Source organism: Corapipo altera, unplaced genomic scaffold (assembly GCF_003945725.1).
Source record: "Corapipo altera isolate COAL_440 unplaced genomic scaffold, ASM394572v1 62, whole genome shotgun sequence".
NCBI classification, from domain to species: Eukaryota; Metazoa; Chordata; class Aves; order Passeriformes; family Pipridae; genus Corapipo; species Corapipo altera.
Genome location: NW_020884894.1, coordinates 2408263 through 2434825, shown reverse-complemented (window position 1 = coordinate 2434825; position 26563 = coordinate 2408263). Strand labels below are relative to the sequence as shown.

The 26563-nt window shown below is 39.6% G+C and overlaps 2 long non-coding RNA genes across 2 annotated transcripts; one reads left to right on the top strand and one right to left on the bottom strand.

Annotated features, from left to right (window-relative positions):
• Positions 1–9: 9 nt before the first annotated feature.
• LOC113948708 lies at positions 10–18315 on the bottom strand. Its single transcript, XR_003528216.1, has 3 exons — positions 18216–18315; positions 10861–11025; positions 10–155 (listed from the first exon to the last, which is right to left on the bottom strand). It is a non-coding gene; the product is annotated as an uncharacterized LOC113948708 (long non-coding RNA).
• LOC113948706 lies at positions 10861–16652 on the top strand. The gene is made up of 2 exons (XR_003528214.1): positions 10861–10933; positions 11404–16652. It is a non-coding gene; the product is annotated as an uncharacterized LOC113948706 (long non-coding RNA).
• Positions 18316–26563: the final 8248 nt, after the last annotated feature.

Sequence of the window (26563 nt, the reverse complement as noted above, 5' to 3'; positions counted from 1 at the left end):
AGTAGGAAGCACCCCAGGGGCTAGTCCCAGTAAGCACCCTGGATTTGGCTTCTTAAAAATGCTATTGTGAACCCCACTTCAAATTAAAATCTCTAACACCTAAGGCAGTACTAAGAAGAGTCTATTGATCACAGGTGTCTGTATGGTAGATCTTCCTAAAAAAAAAAGGCAATTAAAATTAACACATTAAATTCTTAATAACTACTTCTTATGCTTCAGAATTAAAATTCATTCTTATAATCATGCTTTAGGAGAGGTAGTGGCCAGATGTTCCTGCTATGCAGAGTCACAAGTATAAACTTCATGCCATTTATGCTTAAAAGGGTACATTTAAGGTTGGATTCAAACAGAAAACAGAGCAAAGACATAAGAACAGAAAAAAAACATGGCTGACAATCACTTTCTTGAGAAAGAGAACCACAGTGACAAGGGAAGGCAAAAGTGCTGAGGAAGGTGATGACTGAATTGCTGTGACATCTGGAAAGTAGAGTTTGGTCATAAAAAACGGCTCAGCATTAGCAATTATAGTAGCTTTTCTTTGACATTGCCCCTGAAGTTTAGAGGGAATATCATTGATTTCATAATGAAAGCTATTCATTTTGCAAAGGTTTATTGTAGAGTGTCATGAGGAAAGGTATCCTCAAGATAGTAAGGAACATAACGAAAAACCTGCAAAAAAAGGTGTAAAGAATTCTAAATCACTGCATTGCCTAGATATTAATGTAAGTAGGTACTAAATGCACTGGCTGATTAATGCTTCATTCCCCTTAAGGAAAGAGAATTAATAAAACAATATTTAAAGAAATGCAGGAGTGAATAAAACCAGCACTAGCAGCACAGTGATTACATGGGAAACAAGACTCAGTAAAGCTAATGTGCTTTCTCAGGTAGGATTTGGTGTAGAAGTTGACAGCTAAAGCTATTCAAAGAGGCAACACAAAGCCTTCATTACCTTCAAGTAAAACATTTTTTAATCACCTAAGTCCCTTACCGGCTCTGTGTGTGTCTATTCCCCATCAGCAGTGGGGTGCAAAAGTTCTTGGCTTAAGCCATTCTAGAAAAAGAGTTTCAGCTTATCAGAGAGCTTTTTTAAGCTGCCTGTTCAAAAGGATTGCAACTGTTTATTTGTCACCAACCTGCAGTCAACAGAAATGATAGGTTTTTGTGAAATCATAGAAGTATGAGCTTTTTGAAGAACAGACTATACACATATGTCTACTCTGAAGACCCTCTCTGAAGGAGAACAAGGATGTCTGTGTGCTGGATACAGGGCTTTGTAAATAAGGCTCCAGACAGTTCATTGGTATAAACAAAGGAGTAAAGGCAAAGCTAAAAAGAGCAAGTGATATTCAGGGCAGGATTTTCTAGACTGGTGTGAACTTCAGATGGAAATAGAAGAGTTTCTGCCAGGCCAACAAGACCTCGATCCCTGCTCGGTGTCTCAAACTGCTGCATTGGTGCAGAGCCTGCAGCAGCTCTCTGCAGGCACAGCAGTCCCACAGCTTGTAGGGCTCAGGCTGGAGTAGGTATATTTTATATGCAAACACACAACAGATATTTCAGGTATTACAAATATTAGGTGATGTAATTATGTAACTTAGGACCATGCATCCAGGCTCCTAGATTTATTAATATATTGTAGGTCTTGTGTTTATTTAGAAGGAAATTTATATATCAAGCACTCTGAGTAGTGGTATGTACTCAATTGCTATTGACTCACAGCTGGTTGGAAGTAATTATATGATTTCTCAATAAGCATCAGAAGTCAGCCATAAAGTTCAATTATTTTGACATAAGAGATCAATACCAGGAATCTGAAGCAATTATAGGCCCATGATTCAGAAACTGCTTGGCTAAAACTGATCATGTGGTGAATCAGTCCCTGACTACAGCTACAAGTTCAATTGGCTGTGTGGTTCTTCACATCAAAGCACATGTAATCGGTGGTTTATGCTACTAACATAAGCTGTTATTATTTTGCATTTCCAGAGCACACCCCGCACCATGGACAGCATCCTGGACTGAACACATCCTTTCCCAGAGTAATTCTGAATGTAATATTGAAATCTGTCATCATTCATATCTGTGAAAAACCCAAGAGATAACAGTGTACATTCACTTCTTCTTTTAAATCAGCATCAATGTGTTGTCTCTCACATTAAATATTAATCAAACTTCTGAGTCAACAAATTTCATCACTGAAGCAAACAGAAGGCAGTGCTGGGATGCCTACTGTCAGGGCCAGTCCTGAGCAACTGTGCTGGATGCTCTTCTAGAGCACTCCTGCTGCCCTTTCCCTCCCGGAAAGTGGACTGGCAGCAAGCACTGCTGTCACAGCTCAGCTGAGTGGCCAAGTCATTTCCATGAGCTTCCCAGCTCCACACCACGCTGCCTCCTGCCACTATCCCACAGTGACACTGCAAACACCTAAAAGTGTCAATAGTATAGAGGTACCATATCTCTATAATGATTGCCTTGCTCCTAGTGTCTTCTCCCAGTTCCGTTGCTGGAATCAGCAGACAGCTGGCACTAAACACCGGTGGTTTTTCCTGGGTATGATAATGATTTGACATAAAAGATAATGTTAGACACAGTTAGGTACAGATGTGACTTTGGCAGTTCCCCTCCTTTCCCATTTCCTTCTGCTGTCTTTAAAACAAGTCTACAGCAAGCAAAAATGAGCAATGAATCTTGCTGCTCTCTGTTTTGATTTATTTACTAAGTGGTGCTACATCCAAACAGACATTGACTGCAGTTTCATCTGAATGGACCCAAACAGGGTCCACTCTTAGGAAACAGAGATATTTCCACTTCTTCATTCCAGGAATGTGGAGAACAGTTCTGAAGTATAACACATCTTACAATGCAAAAGAAGTAAAGATATGTGTAATTTAGGCTCCAATATTTGTGCTTAGGGTCACAGCCCAGGCTGTTCAGAAATATATTAAATAGAAGATATCACATCTAAAAATTTGAGCAACCATAGGGCTATGCTCAAAATGCATTGCCAACAAAACCCCCCACACCAAACACAAGAAGGATTTATTTTAGTAGGTTCAATAATTCAGATATTGTTCACCTTGGTGATGAACATGTATTGTGTCCTTGTGCAGACAATTAAGAATTTTTCTGTGTCCTTCTACTGGTGACAGTAATAAGAGACCACAGCTTCAAAAAAACAAGACTAAATACTTTCCCTTCCTACTTTCTGTCCTAATTCAAAAGTCACTGTTATTTTAAATGGTTTAACCAATACCAGAATAGCTTAAACACAGGAAAAAAATGTAATGGTGTTGTTTATATTTTTCCCTTACCAACAGTCAAAATCCTCACATTTTATTTGCAAAACTGTAAATTTTGGTGAGCTTTTCTCACCAAAAATAACTCCTGAAAAGCAAGATAATCTCATATCACTGAAAAATGTTAAAGAGCACCCTTCAATTTTCCTGGACAGCTGACCATCAAGAAACCAGAGCTTTCTTTAGAAGCAACCAGAAAGACTGTGTAGACAAACACCTGAGCAGCATAGCCTGTAAGAAAAATATCTTAAATCTTTAAAACATTGCCTGTAATACTGTTTTGTATCCTAAAGAGCTATAAAGGAAATTACTAATTTTACACTAGTATCATCACAATACCAGTGTGGTCTTAATCAGTCATCATAATAGCACATGTCTCGTTTGCAAGTGTGAGTTCATTAACAGGACAGAAACATCCCAGCTTGTTCAGACCATTCAAACTGTGCCTTAAACCAACATGGTTATGTGCTGGTTGTGCTATAGGGACATCTCAGATTAGAGCTTGGCACTGTTATTTTCCCAAAGGCTGCTGCTGAGAGTACACATGCTACTACCCATGTGTAAGTGCAAGGTGACAGAAATGGCTCCTTGTTTCTTTTGAGCACTCCTGAGAGCAATCCTGCTTGGAAACTCCCAGGCTCCTTAAGGCTAAAGCATGCCAGCAACCCAAGGCTAGCCAGTTCCTCAAAGGAATCTCACAGGCTTGGCATTATGTGTGTCCTTTGTCCAGGGACAGAACATTTGTGTCTTGAAACTGGAGCAACCAGCATAACTCGACAGCGCCAAACCAGGTCTCACTGCCTGGACTTCTTCCTGGCCCCTCTGCCACCTGTTTCCATGCCAAGGCTCATCTGCTCCCTGCATGAGGCATTCCAAAACCAAACTCCTTTCTGGCCTTTCCCCAATGAACCACTCACTCCTAAGCTGTCCCTGATCACCGGGGCACAAATAAGGCAGCAGAAATGAGACTCAGACCACCTCTGTTAAAAGGAGGCAACATCTGCCACTTGACACTAGCATACAGGTTTAGTGCTATCCTGTGTTTTCTGCCATGTTTTTTACTGATTCATAAACATTCATATGTGTATTTTATTTGTGGTGGGTTTTTTTTGCCAATTTGTAAAATTTGAGGTGAAATTATTTTACTTTTCCCTTTCTTTGGATCTGTGGAAGGCATCTGTGCCATTCTGCTTCTGTAAGTGCTGACAAATCCATCCCTTGAGAGACAACTAATTAGTCACAGGGAAGTTTAAGTCTTGTTCCTTAAAGAAGGAGGTAATGTCATGGTGGCAAAACCTGTCACCTTTGCCTGACCAACCTGAAGGGAGAAAGACTGTTATTGCACAGTCCAATCCATTTGTGTGACAGGGAAAATGATACTGGCTTGTCTAGGGTAGAAAACGTAATAATCTAAAAATATTCAAAGAGAAATCATCTCCAAGCAGTGCTAACATTTTCAGAGGCAGCTCTCTCTTCCAGTGCCACAAACGAAACAGATTATCAGCAACTAAGTGATGGGCAGTTATTTAATGAGTTAATCTCATTAGGATATTTGAACTCTCAGAAGAGACTCAATCCATTAGATACATGAGGGCTTTGAAATAAGCCTTTCAAAAGGACTATTAGAATATGTTAAAATGTGTTTAATACACTGTGGACTTAACCAGGCTGTCTGGCAGTAGGAAGAGCAAGAGGTCAATGCCATAAGCCCCATAGTCATGGGAGCCAATGGGCCCCAGTCACCCCTAGAGCCCATCAAGTAACATCACTAACAATTTGGATTCTTGTTTCTGAGGTTAACTTTGCCATTCTGTACAATTTCACCTTTCTTTCCAATTTTGAATCCTATGCTTTTACCCGATCTGGATAATCAAATCTGGACTAGTCTTATTTTGTATATAAAACAAACAAACAAAAAACCCCCAAAACAGAAACCCCCAACTGTAATAATAGCTTTAAATTAAAGTTACTTCACCTCACATTCTCCATAGTGATGGAATCCCCTCTAATTCTCTGTCTTTTTTTTAACTAGAACATAATTCAAAAAAGTGCAGACTATGATTAACTACATTAAGAACAACAGCAGTCTCATCTAGAAAAACATCTTGTCATTACTTTGATTTCAGTGGGATACCACAGCTTACACAATTGCACCTTTGGAACTTACATTCTATAAATGGTTTCTGCTCTTTCATTACTAAAGTGAATAGTATTTGACCCTATAACATTAAATTAAAGACATTAATTGCAGAACCTAGAGAATATCTTCCAGCAATAATTAAAACTCAGGAATAAATTTTTCCATCATCATATATCACATTGAAGTGTGGATACCTAATGCCTGATTATTCAGATCTGCTCTACAAAACAGTCGAGAAATGTCCACCACATAATTGCTAACACTAATTGATTTAGTCGATGGTTTTAAAAGCAGTGATATGAAAGGTTCCAATTGTTTAGAGTGTTGTAAAATGTGACTGTTAAGTAAGGCATTTTCAGGAGTTTGGGGAACATTATTAAAGTTCATTTCCATTGTGCAGCTGCAGGAGTTGGAATTATGGAAGTGAAGAAGCTGTAAAATCGAAAAGGTCAGTAATGACATTCATCTATTCCAGCTGTCAAATCAAGGGAATGTTAACAAAACTAGTCTCTGGTAGAAAAGCTAATTGTCTACTTGTATTTTGGCTGCCCCAATACACATACTCTACTGTACCTAATCCATAGGAAAGACCACACTGGAACAGTATATCATTTTTTGAACAGGCTTCTTGTAAACAAATAAACCTAATTTCCCTAAATTAGCAAGCTCTAATGATTCTGTAACCTAAATCAGTCTACAAAGCAGCCAAAAGTTGCAAGTTTAAAGAAAACAGTAGGTGAGTAAAGTTCACTTGTAATCCTGGAAACTGAGTTTTCAGAGTGCTGAGAGTACAGGGCAAATTTTAAATTTTACACTGATGCAGTCCTGCAAGAAGCATTTCAAAAATGTCTCCTGCCAAGGCATGTTTTATTACAACAACATGTAGGAAAGTTTCTTTCACAGACCAAATCTTTTATAGATGACCTGGATTTAATGATCCCACAGTGTGAGGGACCTTGTCTTCAACAGCCCATTCCCATGGGGTGAGACAGTGCAAATGTAAGACACCTAAACACAAATCATCAGTGGAGACTGAGTCTAAGACCTTTGTTATGGAATGACAGGCTCCTGCCACATGCAGAAAGAACCCTCATCAAGAAACAGTGAGAGACTTACGCTTTTTATGATGCACCAAATCCTGTCTTATAGAGAGGATGACATCCCTCAGCAACTGAGGCCAAAGAAAAGGGCCCGAGACGTGTAGCATGCAAGTCATTCTAGGGAATCCAGTGATTAACCTACACACTTTTATTGCAAACCCCCCTGGCTATTTTCTATTGCTCTCTGGGTTTGTATTTTCACCCTATATGCTGCAGATGTTACCAGAGGTTTATGAGGACTGCTTGAACAACCCCACACAGCTGACACTCGGTGTGGAGACAGTATTCCCACAGTGCACATATACACCACCTCAGATTTTTATTTGTCCTGTGTTATGTAATAAAAACGTAACAGAAAAAATCCAACTTAACCAATGACAACATAATAACGGGTCAATATGTGGGTTATTTCAAAAATCTTTCTGCTATCTGACTTGTTTCCTATGCAGAAGTGTTGCAAAAGCTAAAAACAATACCAGCAATTCATGAAATATTCAGGTGTACAGTTGCAATTCTTTAATAAATGGGAGTGACCTTCAAAACAGACATCTCAAAGATTAAGAGAACTTCTCAAAAGATGGCATTTGTCACTAATCAATGGCTTGAAGAACTTACACTTTTCCTAGCAATGAATACAAAAAAGACCTTTCAGGATTATACCACTTTAAAAGCAAATCATTCTCAAAACCCCCACAAAAGAACATTAATGAGCTAACAAAACAGCAGAACAAAACATCACACAAGGCAATTGAAAAGATAAATCCCCTTCTGCCTATCAGTACCTACATCCATATCTGGATTGGTGGAAAGCCACTGACACATCCATCTGCTGTTTCCAGGGGCTGGACAATGCTTTTCACATTAAATACATGTCTTTTATTGTGATACTGTACATTAAAATACCTATAACATTTTACAAAGGGATTTCCTTTTTCATAGTCACACAAGTATCTTGGCTCTAACTGGGTCACTGTATTGGAACAGGTGTAATCTCAGCAGAATACTGTAGGAAATCTGGGCTACATTAATGGCTGATCCAATTACAGCGGAAATCTCTAGAAAACCCAGATTTATTAAGAACCAGGAGATAATTACAATGTACTTCTAGGGATGACCAGATGGACAGGCCAGTCTCAAACTCTTTAAGGGCACTGGAGCTGAACAAGAGGTGCTTATGCCATTGCCTACGTAGTTGGAGAAATTCCCATTCTGAGGACATGGTGAAAAAGCTGGAGGCTGACTGCAGACACCTGGGGGGACTCAATCCCAACACATCCTAGCCCAGGAAGTAGCATGGCTTACATGCTGCTGGGAGGACAGGGTGACAGAGGAAAAGGTCTCCAGGAAAGAAAGACAGCAGGAATCAAGAAACCCCAGGTAGTTTTTTGTCCAAGGAGACTATTTACGCAAAAGAGCTCCTTATGACTTAATATCAGGTCCTCTTGACAAGCTGCATTTTCTCTCCTGAATAGGAAATAAATGCCACCTCCCAGGTGCCCATCTGATCTGACACTTAGAAACACAACCATCTACCACAGGTTTGGACCAGAAAAAGAGAATGAAAAATACTTGATAAATCTGAGTATAAATAGGTTTTTTTTACCAATCCAAAGGCAGGTAAAGCTTCATAGCAGCCTCTGTGATTTTGGTAACATGCTTCATCAGAGGGACCTGCCCTTGTCTCTGGTAAAACTGCACCTGTGAGTCGTCCCATTAAGGTAATTTGGATCTAAGAAGCTGTCTGACGTTAAGCATTTAGTTAGTTATGAACTTTGCTGAATCACGGTCTTTTTTTTTCAGCTAAATATTTTCCCTAAGAAGATATATTAAATAGTAGAAGATAATATTTCTAATTTATGGAACTTCCTGCCAGCTTCAAGCTAGTAAATATTTACATTTTAGCCACTGATAGCTAATGTGACCTTTCTGTTATACACTTTACACCTGTGCTATATTTTACTTTCAGTGTTAACAGTCTTTCTAGTCCATCTTTCATTAACAAGCAGTATTTAAATATATGCAAATTTCATATTTTAGCTGATGTTTTAGGAACATTTTTAAGGTCACCCTGTTTGATCTATCACATAGACATAGCAAATTTATGCACCATATATCCTGTCTCTACTTGTTTTTTACCTACATCTGTCTTCTCTGATTGCATTTGAATGAGCTTATTTTTTATTTTAAATAAAAGATTTATGCCTTAGCTGTCATTTTGCCTTTATTTGAAAATTTAATTTTGTTTCTAGAAGTCTAGATTAACTTATTAGATTTAACTGTCCCTTGTGCATTGCAGCAATAGAAGAAGTATATTTTCCCCTGTGGATAGAGTACATAAACAAAATGCTCTTGACTTAAAAATAAAGAATGTTATTACTCAGACCAGTACAACACAGTCCAGGATACAAAAACTGGTATTGTCATTTTTAATAATAATAGTGACAAATGGGAATTGACTAATAAATATGAGAACTCACAAATCCAGCAGCCTCCAAAACCTGGGAAATGCTTTGCAGAAAAGGCATGCTCCCCCAAAAGTATCCCCTACACTTAGGTTAGTGAATATCCTTTCATGACACAGCACCACTGGGACACACAACTTGATTCCTGATACTAATGGATTTATTTAAATGAGGTAGAAATGAGAAACTGCACCACTGTTTCCAGTTAGTCAGAGGGCTGTTTATTGATTCCGTGTGGTATATCACATCTTCAGTGTGACACGTTCTTTAGCACCTCTCAGCAGTGCTACATTCATAATATTTTCTCTCAAGTCCTGGAATTTTAGGGCTTTCCTGAAGGGATAACCATCTCATTGCAGTTGCTGCCTGTGGTCCTAGCTATGTCCCAAACAGCTGAGTTCTCTGGAGCAGGGGGGGCTGGTGCTTGGGGGAGGTTAATATTTTCAAATGTGTTCATACATTTTGACACTTTTCCCCCATTTTTCATTTCTAGAAGTACCTGGGCTTCTGACCAGTTCTCTTATTTTCTCTTCTCACTGTGACATCCACGTAGACTCAGACAGAATCTGGTTTTAATCAACCTCTACAACTCCTATAAACACTCAGACCCTACAGCTTGTGATTCTGCACTTCAACAATATGCAGTGCGAACACAGAAAACAAAAAGCTGAAGGATAAGTATTTACCTATGTTAGTAAACCTTTAGTCACAAAGTGGCAAACCTTGTCCTGGCTCCCTTTGTTAAATACTGAACATCATGAAAACAGGTCTTTTGAGGAGAAAGGAGGAATTCCTTGTACAAAGAAAACAATGCAGATACCTGATGGCTTTTATCATTCACAAAATATCAGCTAAGAGTTCAATGACACACATGTCTACAAAGTCCCCTACTCCCCCAGTTCAGGGCAACACAGCTGCTATTTAATATCATCTATATTTATAAACTATTTAATATAATCATGAAGAACAGCATGGCTACCTACTCTTAAGGAAGGTAGGACAGGGCAAAGCTGAACCTGTTGGCAGCCTTCAGTCTGTGCCACTATATGCATAAAGTGCTATCAAATCCAAGTAACTGCAGTAAGAGGTCAATCTTGACATCAGCCCAGTAAAAGTTAAGTGAAAGTACCACAAGGCATATCTCCATGTACACAAAGCCATCAACAGAAAAGTGGAGCCTTCCCAAGGTTCTTGGAAAATCTTATCAGCTCAGAAACACTCTAAGACGCATATTTTAGGCACAATCATTAATATGAGCCTCCTGCTGTCCTGTCCTGCTAAAGAATACGTGACCTCTGTGGCACGGAGCGACCACACTAGTGGAGGTACTGGGCAGGTGACCATCCAGCAGGGAGGGCTTACACTTGTCTACTCTCCTGGTAGCAGGTTCCTCTGCTGAGGATCATGAGTAAAGCCATTCCAGACTATTGCTTCTGCTCTGATAGCAAAAATTCATCAAAGATATGTTACATTAAATCTTAAACGGCCTTTCAAAACATCATACAGGACAAAAATAAAAGGCTAAGACCTGTAAGGAAGCAAACTGTGCAGTACACGCTTAAAGGTTTCTTCATCATGCTTAAGAAGTAGAATATATTATCATGACAATTATTTGTTACAGATAGCACCTTCGAACACCAAATAAACTGTACAAACCACTGCACCAGCAGAGCTGAAAAGACTGCTCCTCCTCCAAAGTGGTGTCGCTTTGATTTAACAAGTAATTAATGAATACATAAACCCCGGACAGAACTTTAATCTATCCCAGTGCCAAATAATTAATCATTCATTCCACGTTTAATCCTGCTCTGATAAATGTAATTAATATTTCACCATGACACTGCAGAATAGAACAGTACCTGGGAACAGGGAAGCCTTCCATTTCTCCTTTGTTGTAAGTCTGAAGTGATAGCTGCTGTCTACAACTGACAGGTAATCCAGAATGCAGTGTTCCCCCACAGTTGTAAATTAGGGTTTATGCATGGCATATATTGTGATTGTAATGAGCCTTTTCTTCTTCTGGCCTATAATTAAAAAAACACACAAAGTAACATCAACAAAACGAAACACAACAACTATGAAAAATAAGTCACCTGAGCTTGGTCAACCATTTTTCTGACCTGACAGCATTTGGGAAACCAAAGCTTGCAGTAATGTTTTGGTCTATACAATGTCAGTGACCATGTGCCAGGGATGTGGATAGAGAACAAAGCATGTGCAGATTGTCTGCTTCTGTCCACAGAGAGCAGTGCTGTGAGAAAAAGCAACTGGATGAAGATTTAAGTCCTAATTTTACTGCAGCAAAACACTGGCATCTTTTTTGAAAGCCTAAAGTCTAATCAAGAAATGTGTTGATGTGTACAAAATTAAATTTCAGGAACTCCTCTGCTGATTTTTTTCAGGGTGACACATCTCAGGTATCCACATATTTCAGCAAAGAGTTTTGTGAGGAAGATTGTATAAGAAACAAATTGCTTCAGGATCCTGCTGCCCAATTACTCAGAAAAAGAGAGGCATCCCTTCAGAGTTGTCTCCTTGCTCAGCATTCTCCAGTATGGCTACAGATTCTTCTCTCTAAACAAATACTAACTATACTGTTATAATTTATTCTCATTCAAGTGCAGAAAAAAACCCAAGCCCCTTGATCAAGAATGCCAATCGTTCTGACAAGTTTTTACAAGAAATCCAGCTCGTGGCACAAAACCTTCCCAGAGTCACGTACTGATGCTCAGACAAAGGCAGCTGTAATATGTCCCCTTCCTAACATGCTATATCATGCTGTTATCCCAGCTATCATTAATCCAATTCTCCATTATGTCCCAAATCAGTAAGGAGACAACTTTCAGATGGGGGTCTCTGGTGAAGTAGGACTAAGTAATGCCACACAGAACCAGGCAGTTTTAATTTTGGGACCTGTCAAGACCTATTTTATGTGCAAAGTAATTTGCATACCTGATAACAGCTTATCTGAGGTGACTGATATTTTTAACATCTAGATAGCAATTCGAGCCGATTATGCTGGACAGCATTAACATAGTTACAGAGAACTTCAATTTAGGATCATAGTTTTATCACCTGAGATTAATTTCAAAATACTTTGGTTTTCATTAGCTCTAAATACTTCTAAAATGCACCTAACTTCTTCCTACTTGAATAGAATCTACAGCTGTTAGGAACCTGAGTCATACCCCTTTTTCAGAACACTTCTCAATGCTAAAATAAGACCAAAGGACCTAGTAAATGCTAGTTTTGTAAGAAACAACTGACCTGATTAGGAGCAATGAATCACTGAGGCAAGTGTCCTGCCTCAGCCGGCACCTGAAGCTTCAAAGGAATGCCCTGGCCCCACAATAAAACCTAAACCATAGGTTTTATTTTTTGTGTTTCTTGACTGAGACAACAGTTCTTTTGCACAGCAGACAACTTAAAAACTGGTCTATGCCACATCTTTAACTTGTGCTTGCAGCAGTGGATGATATTTATACCCTTGTACCAACAGTCACATGGATTTGTTGGCCAGCTGCTGCACTGTCACCTCATTTCTGAATCCCACAAGGAAACCTCTTCCATATTCATGAACGCTGCATTAATTTCTAAGATCCTGGAAACCCTCACTGAAGCTATGTGTTATAATCCAGTTGACTTTTTTTTTTTTTTTGCTTAGGATCAACAAAGCCTTAATTCACTGTAGAAACAGTGTCAAGTGATATTTCATATACACACATGATATTATCTCTTTGTTATTACATGTGGATTTTATTTCTATTCATTCATTCTAATTATTTAAAATAAGGGGAAGATTAAACTGATAGACATGAATGTACCATTCTACATTAGATTTTATGAGATTGCATTATGAAGAGTAACTCTTGCAGGAGAAACATATTTCTATTTTATAAGAAAACCAATGTTAAATTGAAATAGTAGCTATCAGCCAAGGCTAGACCCTTTCATGCTAATATGACCTTCAATTAGTGGAGCACACATCTTGAGACCCAGCCATTTTATCAGACACACAGGATAGGATAAGGAAATGTTGGTATCCTTGAAAAACTCTACTTTGAGGTGACCTTCTACTTAGCCAGGCTCATTATGCAAAACAAAAATAATTGTACATCTTCTTCCTGATCTCACTTTAGAAGATTTTCAACAAACTTCGAATTACAAATAATGATTTAACTCATGGATTTATGCTAATACATAGCAGCTCAGACAGTCAACACATGCATCCTGTACAATTCCCCTGAGACACTGGTTTGCAGAGTTTTCTTTTACTCAGCAGCAACAGCTATTAGCTTTTACTTAAAAACCACTACACATCCACTTGGGTCCAGACTTTTTAAATAGTAGATACCATTGTGACACCCTGAAATAGCAAAGAGCTCAATGGTCCCCCACAGTAGTTTTCTCACTGACGTGTCCAAATAGCAACAAAGTTCTGCTGAAAATGTGGCTAACTTCAATGCTGAAGTAGCTGAATCATGAGATTTCTTCTATGTCATCCAGAAATAAATCACCTTCGACATGACAAAAAAGTGGATATATGTTATACTCCATTTGTAAGCTATAATATGTTCAAGAAGTTTGTTGTGCTAAACAAATGTTTTTCCTAGCCAGAAGGAAAATCAATGAGATCATCATGTGGAATTTTCTCTAATTTTTTCATTAGCCCTTTCAGCAATGTGCTGTAGGCAACAATAGATTTCCATACAAGCCTTATTTATAAACAGCTGTATTTCTTTCAAGTTTTGTTTTAGAATACAGAGAATTAAATTAGAGAGATGCTTAAGTACCTAAGTAGAAACAACAAATACAGGTAAGAGATCTTAAGGTAACTGGAAGGTTGACTATTAGAAAGCAACTACAAGGACTAAGAGCAGTACAAAGTTTATGAGACTGGAAAGGATTGTAAATCGTCATAAGTCTCAGAATTGAAAGACAGAACAATTGGTGAAAAAAGTAGATCTTCCTGAAAAGATTAGAGAATTGGCAGGAGCGTAGGGGGATGCACAGGGAGAGACAGCTGGTTTATGTTGCCAGTGCTGACTGAAGTCAGGTGAGATATAACAACTTACATAAAAGGATTTGGCTGTGCAAAACAATAGATGGGATGAGATAATAGGTACAATGGGATCATGTTATATTGCTAGTACAGGAGAGAGAATCTGAAATAAACTTTCTTGCACAATACCTGTACACCTCCCTTTAGTTTTCTGGCATGATCTGGGTAGTCAAATACGTCACAATACTTTTTTTTATTTCTTTCCAAACTTGTCTTCTCTTCTGAAACTGTTTCATTTATACCCCTTTTTGGCTGTGCCTGTTATTATTTCTCCACATTTCTCCAGCACTCCCCCAGTTAGTTGAGGATGGAGACATTCCTGGGTCTTTCAGCATGTTCATACAGACCTTAGATTGGGGGAGTTAGTTGTTTGTTGTTTTGTTCCGATTTGGTTTGGCTTTTTTTTTTTTTTATTTGTGGGTTTTTTGGTTGGTTTGGGTTGGTTTTGTTTGTGTTTTTTTTTTTTTTTTCTTGTTGCTCTTTGTTTGTTAGTTTTTACTTAGTTAAGCTGTTTGAAAACAAGGCACGTTTTGAGCACAGCCTTGTCACCAAACAGGACGAAAGAAACTTATCCAACACCAATTAGATGTAAACAAGCAGACACTTCTTTATTCAGCTTGCTGGGAACACAGGGCATCGCTCCTCCAAATGTGTTCCACTTAGCAATAATACCCATTCATTTTTATACCTTTCTGTTACATGAGCCCAATCTTCCATTCATTTGTATACTTCTTTTCTGTTACATAAGTCCATTCTTGAATTTAACCTTTACAGTGATCGGTTCCATAGGTTATATATCTTTACTCAAAACCAATTATTGTTTAGTTCTGTTTAGCTGTACTGACTGAAAGTCTTGATACTCAGATCAAGATGGGAAGGGTAAGGGGATTTCCAAGCAGTATACATGGCCCAGTAACTTCTTGGTGAGGTATCCATGGTTGCATACTTCAAACATAGCACTCCTAACAATTCTATACATTATGCTTCACAACTGTCTACCTTTAATCGAACTACGACTTTTATATGATCAGATCTTGATTATTTTACTGCAACTACTACTTCTCTACGATCAAATTTCAGTTATTTGTGAGACTATTGGCAACAGCCTTATGGTGGTGCGCTTAGTCAAATAGCTGGGCACACAGCCCGCTATTTTTGAGTGGAATTTGTTAATATTTACCACTTTCTTTTTTCCCTAAACGATATCAACAGCCAGAGAAATGAGTCCCTGGAAATGCCTTCCTTTTCTCCCTCTTTTTACCTCTCTTCCAGTCAATGAACAGGCAGCGAGCGGCGGTTCCTGCAGCACCAGCGCCATCTGCTGCCCCGCCCCGGCAGCGCAGAAGCTTCACGGAACTTTCCTCTCTGGAGCGTCCAAATAACAGCAAAGCAAATTTTTTTATTTATTTATTTTATGGGGGACAGCCCGATCCGCAGCGTGCCCTGCAAAGCTCCTGCTGGCCAAGCGGGTCGGTAATATTTACGTGACATTTTCCGGCAGAGCGGTTCTAAAATCCTGGCTTTCTCTGCTGTAGTGAAAAAGGATAAAACCAACAAAGGAAAAAAACTGGTATGATTCTGATTAAGTGCGGCCACCAGTGTAAACACTGAAGTGGGAGACTGTCACTTGCTCCCCAGAAACACATCCGGCACCTCTGTTGGAACATCTTCTGGACCTGAGAGGGGTGAGATACAAGTGTGGCAGCAGACCAGGACAGTATATCAAGAAGAGTGTAGCTGCATTTCCTAAGATAATATTTCTAAGTCATGTCTTTAGAGTAAAGGAGTGTCTCGTCTTCCAGGATCCTGTTCTGTCAAGCTGTCACAATAGCTTAATTTACAACTAGTTAAGACACATTCACTGTTAATTTTGCTTGCGAACACAAACTTTGCTTGCTTACATTTGTGGGAATATGCTTAGGATCTTTTTAAGAGGAGACTTTTTTTCTCTTTGCCACAGTTTGACAGAAGTCCTTCTGATGTCTTACAGAGCAGCAGTGGCCTACAAGACCAGAGCCTGAGAAACAGCCCTGCAGATGGAGCTGCAGGGATCCTTCATTTATCAACTACATGATTAATTTGGTGTGGACCGATACTTGCTCTTGGCTTTGCTCTCTTTGCTCTTTGGGTTTTTTTTGTTGTGGTTTTGGTTTTGGGTTTTGCTGTGTTTGGTTTGGTTGGGTTTTTTATTTATCTTGTGTTTATAATATCTGCAGTAGATTTTTTTATGTATAAAAACATAAAATCATGTATTGTATACAGGTAGTAAAAGCACTGATTTGCTACTGCAGTGTGTTTCTCAAACTAGCTGAGTTCATTTAGGCAATGTACTTTATCAAAGCTGTATTTTGCCCACAGCAAAACAAACTGTCAGCTGTTAGAGAGGAATAATTATTTTTCATATTAAAATGTGGCTATATGACAGCTCATTGCATTCATTAAACAACTACCTATTCTTCAGTCTGGAATCAGAACTGCTTTCAGAGAGTATCCAGCTTGCTACTGAAATGATTTAAATAGGTCGAGTGTAACACTGTAAATATGACCAAGGCAAAAAGCCAGTCAATAAAACTGTCAGGTTTACCCTAATAAAGGAGGAAGGCCTTTGCTATTTCTCTGTAGCAGACAGTTTATTGTCCAGCTGTATGCAACAGCTTCAGGACATCTGGCCACTTAATCACTGAGTATCAAGTCCAGAATGCCAAAGGAGCCACAAGCAAAATAATCAGTGGTCTAATTTTCTTTAGTACTGAAGACCCTGCACATAGCTCTGACATCAACAGATGGTTTTGGTGTGAAATGCATGAGATTTCAAAATTCCTGGTGGCTGTCAGAAAATGACAAAGAGTTTTGATGGAACAACAATCTGAAGAAGCACATATTGCCTAGGCGAGGTTATATTGCTTATATGGTGGGGCATAAGTCTGGGAAAGACAGGAGGGCATTTATCTCTGCCAGGAGATGGTCAGCCTTGTCCCAGTGCCTGCCTTAAGCCACAGTTGGAAGCAACAGGTGCATCAGTGGTCCCAGCTGGAAGCATACACAACAGTCTCAGCCAAGGCAGGGTGGCTGTTAACTGTTTCTGCTTTGAAAATAAGGTACCTGGTTTACCTGTAACCTAATTCAGAGGCAGAAAGGATGGGCTCAAGACTATGCCAAATGCTCAGTATTTCTGGTGTGTAAGGAAAGGGTGTTCTTTGCTCTAGTTACCCTAGAAGCAGCTCCTGCCAAGACTAAAACATCCACTGAGTTACACAACTAAATGAACCAGCTCCTTCCCCCTGCAAAGCCTTCTGTAAGGCCTCAGGTAGTCCTGTGCACATATAAATCCCCTTGCTTTAGCAAACACATCAATCTCTCACTTTCATTGCTACAGATTAGGGCTTAAAAATAGACTTGACATCAGGATTTTCTGGTTTATACAACAAAGTTAAAGTTCAATATATTGATATGAGCTGTAAGGCTTATTTCCTTCAGGGTGCAATCAAAACACGTGGATTTCTACAGCTACGAGTGCACAGCTTTGATACGACTGCAGGTACAAAAGCTGCTGTGGGAGCCCCCAGGCAGCTGAAGTTAGACAAGACTGAGACCATACCAGTGGGCAGTGTTGGCCTATCTGTGTGTTTCCACTTGGGGAAGGGATCCCACATCCTGTGCTTTAAACCAGGAGAGTTCTGGAAAGCAATTCTGCATCATGATGATGCCTGCCCTCATCACCATTTTCTCAGGACACATTGCTCCTCCCTGTCTGATGAGTCTATGAAGATCTGTGTTATCTCACAAAAAGGACAGCCGTGGATCTGGAAAGCCATGAGGTTTAAGTGATCTACTCCCCACACCTGTGAGCTCAGAGGGTCAGTTACAAGGAGGTTGGGCTAACACAGACACTGAATCTGCTGCAGAACTGATGGGAGGCAGTTACCAGCTCATCTGTTTAGTTGTAGTAAATTATCACTAAATCCCCAGGCACCCTTGGACTATAGAGGTTTCCAAGATACCAAAAGGGAAGCATTGATATATTACACGGACGGGAAAACAAGAGAAGGACAGAGGGTGTTAGGGGCAAAAATAGGAAAAAATCCCCAATATCCCTTCTTTTCAGGTGAGTCCCTCCTCTACTGAAATACAGAGCTGTCCTCTGTCACCTACCATGTTGTTTGTGCTTGTTCAGCTGTGGAGAAATCCGTCTGATGAAATGAAACATCTCAGCCCAGAAATGAGGTAGCTGCTAAGTGAGAGTACTGGCTTCACACAGCCATCAAGGCAAACGCCTTAGGACTGAGCTGTTCAACCTGCAATGGAAAACAATTTTGCTTTTTTTTCTTCCCACTGGGCATAAGTCTTCCCTGTCTCTCTGTTGTGCTAGTGAAAGCAAATTTCACTGGAAACTGAATCCATTTACAAATATTTTGACAGATTGAGACAGTTGCTTAGGAAAAAAAATGATTAAATGTATGCATATAAAATATAGTGTCATGTGAACAGCTGCTGCACAGACCCACAGCCTGTGTGGACATAATTTTATTTATGCTTTTTAAAGTCTATGTGGGTGTCCCTGTAAAACAGAAAGTGAACATTACTCCTGTTGGTGATAAATTAAAGAAAAATCTCAGATGATTAATCCTCCAAAATGTGCAGTCTTGACTTTTTTTTCTTTAGGTTTTTGTCAGGAAGATATACATGCAAAATGGTACCAACACTGCTCTTGTATACACTTACACGTCCCATGCTATAGATCTCATTGGCAACACCCTTTGAGGCTGTCTCTGTTTCTGACTGGAATGGGTCATTATGTGTGTGCCTCAATCCACCACTTTTGAAGTAACCTGCAAAGAGATTGCCATTAGAAGCCAGTGCAGCAAAACCAACTATCTTCCATCTAAAATATGACTTGCATTTTTGTATCACATCTTATTTTTCTAACATTATATTGCCTATCTATACAGTTACTCTTCTGTAGGGACAGAGACCATGCTGTATCTGCTTTTCCTGTACCAATTACTGCTATTTTAAGATGACTGTGTAGAAATGTCTGCACATAAATATTAGCTGGAAGTTCCTGATGCTTTCCCCTGACACTGTCATTGGAACATTATGACCATAAACCCCCTTGCCTATGGCAGTTATAATTGATTTTGTTTTAAATTCTGGACACCTGAGCAGTGAAACACTCTAAGAGTTCCAAATACCAGGATCAGCCTATAAACAAAGGGCAACAAATTTCAGATGCAGCTGTTGCACTGAGTGACATGAACAGACAAACTGCTTCTCCATAAATGCCAGAACTTGCTATAACCTGTCTTGCCAGGCATTATATAGAGTACTGACAATCTGCACAAAGCTGTGATGCTGACTGCATGTATACAGACACACTTTCTCACCTTTTCAGAACTCGAGATACATGTTTTGACACCCAAATTCACATACTCAATTCAACACTAGAAAACAAAACATCATTGGGAGGAAATAATTCAATGTCCATTGCTCTCTCAAAGTTCAAATAATCTTTTCATAGAGTAAGGCTGCAATACCTAGATAAAAAACATGCTAGTTCAGCTGGATCCCCACTTAAACAGAAAATGAAAGCACAGGGTGTTCAGACAGCAACATGAAGCTGCCTTGCACACTCAGAGCCACGTTGCATGTGAGCTACCCCCAGCATGACACAATCCATGAATGAGAGGGCAAGGTCAGCAGGTTTGCTGTCTCCTGCCTGGCCCCAGCCAGAGCAGGGCAGATGATATTCCAGGCCCTCACAGTGCTGAACCAGCTCCTGGTCTCAGACAATCAGCACCATAAGACACCTTTATTCTTAAACACAAGAAGCCTCACAGTACCCAGCATGAGGTTGTAAAAAATTTAGAGGTGAAGGGGATATGCTCACCCAAAGGCAAATCTTGCAAGGATAACTTGGAATAGTGCTGAGAGTTTTAAAGAGTAAACCACACCACAGCAAAAAAGGTGATAATAAAAATAATCTATAAGTGCTCTATGCAAATGTACAAAATGTCTCTTACTGCTTATCGCCCTTTGAGCATTTTCCTTGTCAAATTCCACTTTGCAACCGACGCAAAAAAAATATCCACAGTGTTTCATAATGACAGGGCACAGCGACTTTAAGGCTGCTGATGAATAAGGAGGCCTTGAACACCGCTATGGTCGTGCTGTATTTTGTTGTTTGCCACGTCAGAAAACAAATGCCAAACCACTTCATTCAGGGTCTTCTATTCATCAATCCCTTTAGAAAAAAAAAACAGGAGCAAAATACTGGGACTAGAAATAACACTGTGTGGAACAACATTCTCAACACCAGTGCCAGCTTACTGGGAGCTGCTCATGAACTGGTACACCAGCTGACCACCACACCCTGCTCAGGGAAGAGGGACTATTTGGCCCATATTTTCTTTTGCACTGAAAATTTGGTGAGCAACAACTGAGCATACATTTAAGAAACCTGTTCATAGCATTGGACATCAACAGCTGGATTATATCTTTGCAATCGTTTGTCTTTTGGAATTGTGGTGCATTTGCTGACCCCAATTAAAAGGCTTTTTTTTTGGACCAAAGTGGAAAAACAAGAAATATCTACATATTCACATAGGATGATAAAAAACATGTCACATCACAGCAAGGAGAACAAAGCAACCTGCATACCTGGGAAACTGGCACCGTGTCAGCAGTTACTGGGGTCTGCCAGGAGAAAGGATGGGGCTCAGGAACACTCAGAGCAGTCAGGCTGAAAACCACAAAGCAGAGTTTACCATCTGATCCCTTGAGAGGAAAATACTGCAACTTCTAATCTTACACCAACAGTTTCAAATTAATTTCAAAAAGAAAGCTTTCTGAACCATGGAATTTATTTTTTTTATCACTTTGTTTAGAAATACTAAGCAGGTGCATTTACCACAAAATTTCTTCACGATAAGATGTATTCCAACTTTATGAAGAAGCTTATACTGCTGCTAATTAAGATGAATTGTTTCAGGAGATTCTGAGAAAAATAACACCTATACTCATAAAACTTGATGACAACATCTGATGTGTTAGAGAGAAAAGTGATTACTCTAATGCGCTATAATGCTTGATACATAGTCTCACAGCTCTCCCCTGCTGTGCTTTGTATAGCCTGTGAAGTCAACAAAGCACTGATAAAGAAACAAATTAAAGGTAGGATTCACATGATTCATACTTCAATAGAGAGGAATTAAAATAGATAATGGCTCCCAGGCAAAGAGGAAAAAAAATAGGTTTTTTTGTAGTATTTCAGCCCTAACCCCATTAGAACTTCGTTATACTGCAGATCCATCCTCTCTCTAATTAATCCATACATTAAGAGTCACCTGACTTTCAAATTATGATTTACATCTACAACATAAAACCTTGGTACTGTTATGTGGCAATTGGATACAGAAAAAGTTGTATTCTTAAAGTACATCTTCAGGAGCAAAAAAAACTATCGTAAGGAATTTTCAAATACCTTTGTGGAGCACTAAGTCCCCTGCAGGCTGCTGGTGGCATGTGGCAGGTCCCATCAGTGGAGCAGGATTTTCCACATCCCTCACCTCCTTCCACTGTCCCTGGTTATTAAATTTTGGAAACACTATAATCATCCTCCTCTTCTGCCCACTCTGTAGAAGGCTTTATACTCTCTCTGCTTTTTTCCTGGTCTTCTATTTCCTTTCTTTCTTTAAACAAAAACCTTGTTGCTATCAGTTCTAATTTTAGTCATAAGAGTTTTCATGAATGGTGCTTTCCATCCATCTTGAACACACTGAGTTTCTTGGTTTCATTCTGCCTCTGTGCTGGCCCCTGCGTGGTACCTTCTCAGCCTTGTAATGATGAACAGCCACAGGGGAGGGAACAATCAAAACATACCTGGATTGTCACATTGACAATTGGAATTGTTTGGTAGGAATTGGAATTTGATAGGAATTGTTTACAAATGGACTTCTGGCAAATGAATATATGTAAGGAACATATCCCAACACAGGATCACAGTTGGGGTGACATTAGTTATGAGACTCAGAGAAGTAAGGTGAACTGCTGATTCTTTTAAATCTCACTGAGTTGTTTGCATGGCCTCCTCAATCCATGAAAGGGTCTCTCACAGCAAATGACTCCAGGCACCCACAGACAGCTTTATGTGATAAAAAGAGTGCCACCAAGTGAAGGCTGAACACCTCTGTGGTGTTCGACTTACTCAGATGCCACATTGAAATCCTTGTTGATGTGGAAAGGCAGAACTCAACAGCATAGTCACAAAAAACATCTGTCACTCTCATCTCCTCTCAAGTGTGAATCATATCCATAGTGAAATGAAGTATTTCAGGTGTTTAAACCTTAATAAAAGAGCAAGAACTTGGACAGCAAAGGGGCTGAAGCTCAGGAATTTTCTAAGTGCACTTGGCAAGCTTTCAAACCCACGAGGCCCTGTTGTGGTAACACACCACACAGGCAGCTGAGCCCACAACACAGAGCCGGTTTCTACTGTCCTAAACATTGCATAGTTGTTCATAACAGGCCAAAGCATGTAGAAGGGTACCAGAACACAGACACATGAGTACTGTTACACTCTTTGTGTCACCTTCCCAAAATGCTCAAGAAAACCCTCCACATAAACAGAGGTAGTGGGGGTTTTTTAAATCTATTGAAGTGGGGGAGAAAAGAGAAAAATAAACCAGTTGGCAAATAATGTATCTGAAAAACATCATACCCTGGTATAAAGTGTTTGATGAATGTTTGAGAATCTCTACCTTTTACTACAGATCTGCATTCTTAGCAAGCCTGAACAGCTGTCCTTAAGCTCCTCCTCATCCAGTGAAACAGCAGTGACCTCTTTGAAAATTTCTTTCCATGGACTATTTTCACCTGCATCCTCCTCAGCTCATCTCTCTCGATTTCAAAGAAACAAAGGAACTGAAAAACTGCTTAAAGGAATAGGTGAAAAGCAGAATGTGACCGCTTTACCAGTGCCACACACTAACAGGAATCTCATCCTGTAGTCCTTTGTTTCTGAGCCCGGAACAGATTTGCTCTGGTGGCAGCAGCAGCGTGTTGCCAAAGCTGCAGTGGCACCAACAGCCTTGAGCAGGGCACAAAAGCACAAACACTTTTCCTGTGAGAGACCTTGAGAGCACTGCCCAGGAGCTCCCAGCTTTGAGTGCCACGAGAAAAAGCTTGCTACTTTTCTGTACAACAAAAATATTCAGGGCTACCAGCTACTGACAAGAATTTGCCAAAGACATCAGCTTTGCTGATGTCAAAGACACTGGAAATGCCACGGTAAACTCTTCAAGGGCCTTCTGAGCTGTATCTTGCTAATTATGGCTGAATATATAAAAGTCATCATTGTGTTTAAATATCATTTCCAACACAGAATCCTGGGCCTAGTTACACCTTTTATTTCTCCTGTGCTCAGCACCACACAACAGGATACATTTTAACTAATTCATTGTCTAAAGCATCTATATGTATATCCATGGCTTGACTACAGGATTGTTCTGAATATATTATGCGTTGCATAGCTGGGCATAACAGAGAATAATTGCTCAAAATGTGCTCTCCCACTCCAAAGTAAACACTAAAAACTGATTTCAGTAAATATTTGCACTGTGTTATAGCAGTTGAGTATTTCATATGCTCTGTGTTAGGCAAATGAGCTGTCCCAGGGTATTAGGTTCATGGACTGTTTGCAGTTCTATAAAGCTCTCATCACGCCTACTTACTAAAATAATTTGGGATATTGAACTATTGAACATCAAAAAGGGTTCTACAATGCAAACAGTCATAGTCTTCATTGTACTGCTTAGAGTTTGTCAGCTGTGAGAGCACTTAATGGAATTAAGCTGAGCAGGAACAGGTGCTCTGTCTCTGCCCTGTGTGCCAGTGAGGTGTCCACACTATCCTGGAACAAACCACAGAAACCTGAAACTGTTATAGGCAACCAGGAACTGGAAACAGCAGCTTTGATGGCTCATTCCTTCAACTGCAAAGGGAGACCTTCAGATAAACCTTACATAAACGCACAGAGATGTCTCTTTGGTGACGCAGGCACTTCTCCTCACCCTATATCTGCTCTTGGACCTCTTAGATTTATTTCTGGAAAATAATAAAGTTAATCCAAAATAATGGCTAAGTCACCTTCCCCTACTTGCCCCATCTCTTTCATGCAGTGAGGTCCTAAACTTAGCAAAATGAAGAATATCTACCAGCAAAGCAAAGGAGCCAACAGTAGAACTGGAGATACTTGGCAGCCTGCTGCAGGTCCCAGGGCTTGCTCTGACTCTCCTGTCTGGGCTCCCTAGGGACAGCAGCAGTCTTTCAGACTGTAGGTACTGAACTCAGAACTTGGCTGGGGACAACAAAATGAATACTTCAGTCAAATACTGTTGAGAAAGGGATATTGATGACTTCTCTCCCTGTCCCAGGTTGTCCACTCCCTTGTTCACTAAGTAAGTATATAGCCTTCCCAAGTAGCACATAGCACCTCCATCCCAATCTTCTGATGAAAAGGAACAGAAAGGGTGGAGAACTGTTGCTCAGTTGATGTCTCATCTCCTCTTTCTCAAGCCTTCTCAGTGACTTTAAAAGCTAGCAAAGGATAATCATCTTTCTGGGAAAAGCTGTGGCAGTACATATAATAGAGAAGCAGGAGATGGCCTTTGGAATCTGCAGCACTCCAAATACTATAAAATAGATGCCCAGTCCAAAAAGTAACTGGAACACTTTTGGAGCCAATGTCCAAGTGCCAGATGAGAAATAAGGGATAATTTTCTCTTTTCCAGACACAAAGAGGGCAATACGCTTTTCTCTCTGAAGAATGAGTTGTTTTGTACAGAAAAAACAATTCCTCATTGCTCCCATGAATAGCATTGTCAAGAATCATAGAGAAAAGAAAACCAGCTCTTTAATACAAAAAAATAAATTCCGATACTTGGGATATGTGGGTAGTTTGTACAAAGATGCACTCTAGAAACTAAATAACAGATGACCAAATCAACTAGGAGGATACAATGGTGTGCTGGTAGGCACTTATCTAACTGAAAAGCAAATCTTGACTTTTTATGAGGTATTCTACCTTGTGCATTCTTGCTGAGAAAAATAGACACTTACCAGCATTTATCTGTAAAGGTAACCCTTGTGACTACAAGACTTGCTGCAGAAGGAAAGCAGCAAGGTCTGTTGATGAGGTATAGAGAAGAGGTATTGCCCCCATAGCCCAGATTTCCATGAGCAAATCTGTATCTGGTTCAGAATCCTTTACCCTGCAGATAACAAAGACCAGAAGAGCAAAAGATAAAGAACTTACATGTGGAAACAAACAAAAATAGACAAGGACTCTGTCCTCAATATTCAGGTCAGAATCTAACTCTGCCCAAAGTTCAGCAACATCCAGCTCTGGGGTTTTCTTCAAGGCCATATCTGGGAAAAAGAGAGAATGAAAGATCTCATTATGTGTGTCCATTGCATGGAAAAATCTCTTCAACACACCATGTGAAATGCTTTATATTTTAGAAATCTATCAACCAGATCTAGTGCACATTGAAGTTAACAGAAAGCCTCCCACAGGCTTTACTGGGCTTTGGTTTAGGTTACGTGTTTTAATTCTTTTTTCCTTACAACAGAGAAGCACAGTAAATTATAGAGGTTCTCCTTGCTCTGTTCCCCTCCAGGCTACAGGCAGCATGCACAGAAGCTTCTCTCCATCTTCTTCCACGTTCATCTTTGATGGGGGCTCCATTAAACTCTCCCAGTTGTTACTGCTCAGAAGGATTTAATGACTGGTGTTCAACTCTAATAGCACTTAAAAATAGCATTTATGGAAGGAATTTATGCTAAAATGGTTTTATGACTTGCATAAGAATGTAGGAGCAACGATAATAATGATAAACCAGACAACAATGCCTTTTTTTAATTCAAACTCTAAGGCAGATGTCACTACTCTTAATAGTTAAGACAAGTGAAAATATATTCTTGAATCATAATCTCTCATAATATCATTTTCACAATTAAAATCCAGAGGAAAGAAAAAGACATTTTCCTGTACTTATCATAATAGAGATTATACAAACAGAAATGTGCTGTTTAAATTTTTTTGTAAGTTTTAGTGAATACCAGAAGAAATCAATATAAGCAGTGTTTTGTGATCAAACCCAACCTTTCCAAACTTCTGTGTAATGCTCTGGAGGCCATGACTCCTGAATGTATGCAATCAAGTATTTTAAAAGGCCAAACACCAAAACTTTGGTGATTAAATACCCCACTTAGCCCTGGGAGAAGCATTCAACGTATGTTTCTTCTGTGGCATTAAACATTAATTTTGGGTCATCACATTTATAGCATATTTTATTACTTTAAAGCAGCATCCCCTAATGTATACAATTGCCTGAGAGAAACCCTGAAAATGAGGACTGATATTTGGTGGGAAGAGACATCAGAAAGATCATTTACCGTTTTAAAGTGCAGTAGATGGATGACCAATGAAATCATCCATTCCA